This window comes from Gorilla gorilla, chromosome 4 (assembly GCF_029281585.2).
Source record: "Gorilla gorilla gorilla isolate KB3781 chromosome 4, NHGRI_mGorGor1-v2.1_pri, whole genome shotgun sequence".
Taxonomy (NCBI): Eukaryota; Metazoa; Chordata; class Mammalia; order Primates; family Hominidae; genus Gorilla; species Gorilla gorilla.
Window position 1 is genome coordinate 143,577,435 of NC_073228.2, and position 7,926 is coordinate 143,585,360.

At 49.2% G+C, this 7,926-nt stretch overlaps 1 non-coding gene across 1 annotated transcript; it reads right to left on the minus strand.

Moving 5' to 3' along the window:
* Positions 1-2,560: 2,560 nt before the first annotated feature.
* LOC115934763 (U6 spliceosomal RNA) lies at positions 2,561-2,663 on the minus strand. Its single transcript, XR_004070519.1, has one exon. It is a non-coding gene; the product is annotated as a U6 spliceosomal RNA (small nuclear RNA).
* Positions 2,664-7,926: the final 5,263 nt, after the last annotated feature.

Sequence of the window (7,926 nt, forward strand, 5' to 3'; positions counted from 1 at the left end):
TGTTCAGGCCTCTTTCCTTGGCTTGTAGATGGCCACCTTCTCCCTGCGTCTCTTCACCTTGTCTAACCTCTGTGTGTATCTGTCCAAACTACCCCTGCTTATAAGGACACCAGTCATATTGATTAGGGCCCACCCCAAAGACCTTTTTTTTTTTTTTGAGATGGGGTCTCGCTATGTTGCTGAGGCTGGAGTGCGATGGTGCGATCTCGGCACACTGCAACCTCCATCTCCTGGGTTCAAGCAATTCTCCTGCCTCAGCCTCCTGAGTAGCTGGGATTACATGCTCCTACTACCATGCCAGGATAATTTTTGTATTTTTAGTAGAGACAGGCTTTCACCATGTTGGCCAGGCTGGTCTCGAACTCCTGATCTCAGGTGATCCACCCGCCTTGGCCTCCCAAAGTGCTGGGATTACAGGCGTGAGCCACTGCGCCCGGCCTTCTTTTTTTCTTTTTTTGAAATGGAGTTTCACTGTTATTGCCCAGGCTGGAGTGCAGTAGTGCAATATTGACTCACTGCAACCTCCGCCTCCTGGGTTCAAGCGATTCTCCTGCCTCAGCCTCTTGAGTAGCTGGGATTACAGGCATGTGCCACCATGCCTGGGTAATTTTGTATTTTTAGTAGAGATGGGGTTTCACCATGTTGGTCAGGCTGGTCTCAAACTCCTGACCTCAGGTGATACACCCATCTCAGCCTCCCAAAGTGCTGGGATTACAGGTGTCAGCCACTGTGCCTGGCCAAAGACCTCATTTTAACTTGAATTTCTCCGTAAAGACTCTATTCCCAAGTAAGGTCACATTCTGAGATACTGAAGGCTTATTAAGGACTTTAACTTATGAATTTTTGGAGGTACCCAATTCAACCCATAACACTACCTAAGTTTGCACAGCTAGGAAGTAGTGTAACCGGGATTTGATCCCGAGTCTGGAATGCCAGGGTCCATGGTATCACTCTACTAAGTGGTGCAGAGTTTGGTGTGTGTGTGTGTGTGTCCTGGTGGTTGCTATCTGATGCTATTATTTCCCGCTAGCAGGTGGGCATCTAGAGCCTGCTTGCATGAAGGAGTTGGCCCCTATTCACCCTGGCTTGCTGGTGCGCTGGAAGCTTTCATGCTTCTTCTGTCATGGCATGGGCACCCACAACCATCCCCCAGGGCTGTGGTGGTCAATGCTGCCCAGCCAACACTGATAGGAGTGCCTAGAGGGGGAAATGGGGGGCCAGGGAGCTGCTGACTCCCACCTCCCCCCACCACTAGCCCCCATCATCTCCAATGCTGCAGCCTCATTTCAAAGGCTTAGCCTATTCAGGTGGGAAGCTGGAGCCATTTTGGAGGTGGGTAGGGGCAGTCACGAGGCCTTCCTGCATCAATCAACTGGGGCAGCTAAGACCAGGCGGGCCTGTGCTGACCTTTGTCCATAGCCTGAACCTCTCCTTGTGCCACACGGGAGGCAGGGGGGCTGGACCTCACCCTTCTTGCTCCTCTGAGCTTAGCTGGAGGCCTATAAAAGAGCCCTGGCTAAGGAGGGAGACAAAACACCTAGTTTGATGGGGAGACACAGCCTCAGTTCTAAGAGGAGCACAGGCTTGGGAGGGAAGGCCTCTGCCTTCAGGAAGTTTTCAGTCTGAAAAGTCCCAGACTCTCTAAGCCTCACTTTGCTCATCCAGGAAGTGGGGATGACAGTGTAGTCAGCTGTGAGGGTTCCAGAAGTTATGGTGTGGAAGGACCAGGGACCAGGATCAACATGGATATCTTAAACCATGCATAGCCACAGCATTCAGGGGGATGGTGGTGATGATGATGATTATTATTATTATGGGTAATATTTACTGGGCACTTACTAGACCTCAAGTCAAATGCTAAGTGCATGCTTTACCCAATTAACTCAGTTAATCCTTTTTTTTTTTTTTCCTGAGATGGAGTCTAACTCTGTTGCCCAGGCTGGCGTGCAGTGGTGTGAGCTTGACTCACGGTGACCTCCCCCATCAAGTGATTCTCAAGTGGTTCAAGTGATTCTCCCCCCTCAACCTCCAGAGTAGCTGGGACTACAGACATGCGCCACCACACCTGGCTAATTTTTTTTTTTTTTTTTTAGACAAAGTCTCAGTTTGTTGCCCAGACTGGAGTGCAGTGGTGCAATCTCGGCTCACTGCAAACCCACCTCCTGGGTTCAAACGATTCTTCTGCCTCAGCCTCCCAAGTAGCTGGGACTGCAGGCATGTGCCACCATGCCTGGTTAATTTTTGTATTTTTAGTAGAGATGGGGTTTTGCCATGTTGGCCAGGCTGGTCTCTAACTCCTGACCTCAAGTGATCCTCCCACCTTGGCCTCCCAAAGTGCTGGGATTACAGGTGTGAGCCACCGCGCCTGGCGTAAGTTTTGTATTTTTAGTAGAGATGGGGTTTCACCATGTTGGTCAGGCTGGTCTCAAACTCCTGAGCTCAGGTGATCTGTTCTCCTTGGCCTCCCAAAGTGCTGGGATTACAGGCATGAGGCACTGTGCCTGGCCTTAATTGTTCTAAGAATTCTGGGAGGCAGCTTTCATTATCATTGCCATTTAAAAAAAATATGGAATGCTTTATGAATTTGTGTGTCATCCTTGCACGGGGTCATGCTAATCTCTGTGTCATTCCAATTTTAGTGTATGTGCTATTGAAGCGAGCATTATCATTGTCATTTTATAAATGAAGAAACAGCCAGGCATGGTGGCTCACCCCTGTAATCTCAACACTTTGGGAGGCTGAGGCGGGTGGATAACTTGAGCTCAGGAGTTCAAGACCAGCCTGAACAACATGGTTGATATGATTTGGCTGTGTCCCCACCCAAATCTCAACTTGAATTGTTCTCCCATAATTCCCATGTGTTGTGGGAGGGATCCAGAGGGAGGTAATTGAATCATGGGGGCTGGTCTTTCCCATGCTATTTTTGTGATAGTGAATAAGTATCATGAGATCTGATGGATTTATCAGGGGTTTCTGTTTTTGCTTCTTCCTCATCTTTCTCTTGCTGCTACCACGTAAGAAGTGCCTTTCACCTCTCACCATGATTCTGAGGCCTCCCCAGCCATGTGGAACTATAAGTTCAATTAAACCTTTTTTTATTCCCAGTTTCGGGTATGTCTTTATCAACAGTATGAAAATGGACTGATACAGTAAATTGGTACCAGGAGTGGGGTGCTGCTGAAAAGATACCCAAAAAAGTGGAAGCAACTTTGGAACTGGGTAACAGGCAGAGGTTGGAACAGTTTGGAGGGCTCAGAAGAAGACAGGAAAATGAGGGAATGTTTGGAACTTCCTAGAAACTTGTCAAATGGCTTTGCCCAAAATGCTGATAATGATATGGACAATAAGGTCCAGGTGAGGTGGTCTCAGATGGAGATGAGGAACTTGTTGGGAACTGGAGTAAAGGTGACTCTTGTTATTTATTTATTTTTTTAATTAATTTTTTTTTTTTTGAGACAGAGTCTTGCTCTGTCATCCAGGCTGGAGTGCAATGGCACAATCTGGGCTTACTGCAACCTCCGCCTTCCAGGTTCAAGTGATTCTCCTGCCTCAGTCTCCCAAGTAGCTGGGATTATAGGTGCCTGCCATCATGCCCAGCTAATTTTTGTATTTTTAGTAGAGATGGAGTTTTGCCCTGTTGGCCAGGCTGGTCTCGAACTCCTGATCTCAGGTGATCTGCCTGCCTTGGCCTCCCAAAGTGCTGGGATTACAGGTGTGAGCCACCACACCTGACTTTTTTTTTTTTTTTGAGATGGAGTCTCGCTCTGTCACCCAGGCTGGAGTGCAGTGGTGCAATCTTGGCTCACTGCAAGCTCTGCCTCCTGGGTTCATGCCATTCTCCTGCGTCAGCCTCCCGAGTAGCTGGGACTATAGGTGCCCGCCACCATGTTCGGCTAATTTTTTGTATTTTCAGTAGAGACAGGGTTTCATCGTGTTAGCCAGGATGGTCTTGATCTCCTGACCTCGTGATCCACCCACCTCGGCTTCCCAGAGTGCTGGGATTACAGGTGTGAGCCACTGCTCACAGACTTTTTTTTTTTTTTTTTTGAGATAGAGTCTTGCTCTGTCACCAGGCTAGAGTACAGTGGCACAATCTCAGCTCACTGCAACCTCTCTCTGCCTCCTGGGTTCAAGTGATTCCCCTGCCTCAGCCTTCCGAGTAGCTAGGATTATAGGCACATGCCATCATGCCCAGCTAATTTTTGTATTTTTAGTAGAGACAGGGTTTTACCATGTTGGCCAGGATGGTCTCAATCTCCTGACCTTGTGATCTGCCCGCCTTGGCCTCCCAAAGTGCTGGGATTGCAGGCTTGAGCCACTGCACCTGGCCTCTTGTTATGTTTTAGCAAAGAGACTGGTGACATTTTGCCTCTGCCCTAGAGATTTATGGAACTTTGAACTTGAGAAAGATGATTTAGGGTATTTGATGGAAGACATTTCTAAGCAGCAAAGCATTCAAGAGGTGATTTGGGTGCTGTTAAAGGCATTCAGTTTTATAAGGGAAGCAGAGCATAAAAGTTTGGAAAATTTGCAGCCTGACTATGCGATAGAAAAGAAAAACCCATTTTCTGGGGAGAAATTCAGGCTGGCTGCAGAAATTTGCATAAGTAGTAAGGAGCCTAATGTTAATCCCCAAGACCATCGGGAAAACGTCTCCAGGCCATGTCAGAGACCTTCATGGCAGCCTCTCCCATCACAGGCCCGGAGGCCCAGGAGGAAAAAGTGGTTTCATGGGCCAGAGGCAGGGTCTCCATACTGTGTGCAGCCCAGGGATTTGATGCCCTGTGTTCCAGCTGCTCCAGCCATGGCTGAAAGGGGCCAATATACAGCATGGACTTTGGCTTCAGAGGGTGGAAGCCCCAAGCCTTGGCAGCTTCCATGTGATGTTGAGCTTGCAGGTGCACAGAAGTCAAGAACTGAGGTTTTGGAACCTCCACCTAGATTTCAGAAGATGTATGGAAACTCCTGGATGCCCAGGCGAAAGTTTGCTGCAGGGGCAGGGCTGTCATGAAGGACCTCTGCTAGGGCAGTGTGGAAGGGAAATGTGGGGTCGGAGCCCCCACACAGCTGGGGGACTGCCTAGTGGAGTTGTGAGAAGATGGCCACTGTCCTCCAGACCCCAGAATGGTAGATCCACTGACAGCTTGCACCATGCACCTGGAAAAGCTGCAGACACTCAACGCCAGCCGGTGAAAGCAGCCAGGAGGGAGGCTGTACCCTGCAAAATGACAGGGGTAGAGCTGCCCAAGACCATGGGAACCTACCTCTTGCATCAGCGTGACCTGGATGTGAGACCTGGAGTCAAAGGAGATCATTTTGGAGCTTTAAAATTTGACTGCCCCGCTGGATTTTGAACTTGCATGGGGCCTGTAGCCCCTTTGTTTTGGCCAATTTCTCCCATTTAGAATGGCTGTATTTACCCAATACCTGTATCCCCATTGTATCTAGGAAGTAACTACCTTGCTTTTGTTTTGTTTTGTTTTGTTTTTTGAGACGGAGTCTCACTTTGTTGCCCAGACTGGAGTGCAGTGGCATGATCTTGGCTCACTGCAACGTCTGCCTCCCAGGTTCAAGCGATTCTCCTGCCTCAGCCTCCTGAGTAACTGGGACTGCAGGCGTGTGCCACCACAGTCCACTGATTTTTTATTTTTAGTAGAGATGGGATTTCACCATATTGGCCAGACTGGTCTCGAACTCCTGACCTCAGGTGATCCACCCGCCTTGGCCTCCCAAGATGCTGGGATTACAAGCGTGAGCCACCGCACCTGGCTTTTTTTTTTTTTTTTTTTTTTTAAGACAGAGTCTCACTCTGCCACTCAGGCTGGAGTGTAGTGGTGTGATTTCAGCTCACTGCAGCCTCCACCTCCCAGGTTCAAGTGATTCTCCTGCCTCAGCCTCCTGAGTAGCTGGGACTACAGGCACATGCCACCACGCCCAGTTAATTTTGTATTTTTAGTAGAGGCGGGGTTTCACCGTGTTGGCCAGGCTGGTCTCAAATTCCTGACTTCAAATGACCCACCTACCCCGGCCTCCCAAAGTGCTGTGATTACAGGTCTGAGCCACTGCACCCGGCCACTTGTTTTTGATTTTACAGGCTCATAGGTGGAAGGGACTTGCCTTGTCTCAGATAAGACTTTGGACTGTGGACTTTTGGGTTAATGGTGAAATGAGTTAAGACTTTGGGGGAGTGTTGGGAAGGCATGATTGGTTTTGAAATGTGAGGACATGAGATTTGGGGGAGCCAGGGTCGGAATCATATGGTTTGGCTGTGTCCCCACCCAAATCTCAACTTGAATTGTATCTCCCATAATTCCCACGTGTTGTGGGAGGGACCCAGGGGGAGGTAATTATATCATGGGGTCCGGTCTTTCTGTGCTATTCTTGTGATAGTGAATAAGTCTCATAAGATCTGATGGGTTTATCAGGGGTCTCCACTTTTGCTTATTCCTCATTTTTCTCTTGCCAGCATCATGTAAGAAGTGCTTTTCTCCTCCCGCCATGATTCTGAGGTCTCCCCAGCCATGTGGAACTGTAAGTCCAATTAAACCTGTTTTTGTTCCCAGTTTTGGGTATGTCTTTTTTGTTTGTTTGTTTTTTTGAGACGGAGTCTCTCTCTGTCACCCAGGCTGGAATGCAGTGGTGCAATCTTGGCTCACTGCAAGCCCCACTTTCTGGGTTCATGCCATTCTCCTGCCTCAGCCTCCCGAGTAGCTGGGACTACAGGTGCCCGCCACCATGCCCAGCTTATTTTTTGTATTTTTAGTAGAGACGGGGTTTCGCCATGTTAGCCAGGATGGTCTCAATCTCCTGACCTCGTGATCCACCTGCCGCGGCCTCCCAAAGTGCTGGGATTACAGGCGTGAGTCACCGTGCCTGGCCAGTTTCAGGTATGTCTTTATCAGCCATGTGAAAATGGACTAATACAATGGGGAAACCTTGTCTCTACAAAAAATACCAAAATTATCCAGGCGTGGTGGTACACGCCTGTAGTCCCAGCTACTAGGGAGGCTGAGGTGAGAGGATCGCTGGAGCTCAGGAGGTGAAGGCTTCAGTGAGCTGTGAGTGTGCCACCACTCCAGGCTGGGTGATGACATGAGGCCCTGTCTCAAAAATAAATAAGTTTATGAAGAAACAGATCCAGTGAGATGGACTTGCCCAGTGTCACACAGCTGGAGAGTGAGAGAGTGGAGGTTTGACCCTGCTCTGAAGATTTCACTGGCTGGGTGCAGTGGCTCACGCCTGTAATCTTAGCACTTTGGGAGGCCAAAGCAGAAGGGTAGTTTGAGCCTAGGAGTTCAAGACCAGCCTGGGAGACCCTGTCTTTACAAAAATTACAAAAATTAGCTGGGCATGGTAGCAATCACCTGTAGTCCCAGCTACTTGTGAGGCTGAGGCTGGAGGAGCTCTTGAGTCTGGGAGGTCCAGGCTGCAGTGAGCTATGATTGTGCCACTGCCCTCCAGCCAGGGTGATAGTGACACCTTGTCTCTAAAGAAAAAAAAAGGTTTCACAGTAGGCCCTGCAGTTGTGTGAAGACAGGGATCTGAGGGTGGGGGCCTAGGAGTAAGGACTACAATGGCTGGTAATGGCCCTAGTTCTGGGGTCCCCACCCTTTGAGCCTATACCCAGTCCTCAGAGGTGTAGGCCGAGGAGTGTTCTTTGTCAAGGTGAACCAGGCCCCTGTCTCTGGATGTATTTTTTATTTTATTTTATTTTTTTTGAGATGGAGTCTTGTTCTGTTGCCCAGGCTGGAGTGCAGTGGTGAGATCTTGGCTCACTGCAGCCTCTGCCTCCCGGGTTCAAGCAATTCTCTGCCTCGGCCTCCCGAGTAGCTGGGATTACAGGCTCCCGTCATCACTCCTGGCTAATTTTTTGTATTTTTAGTAGAGACAGGGTTTCACCATCTTGGCCAGGCCGGTCTTGAACGC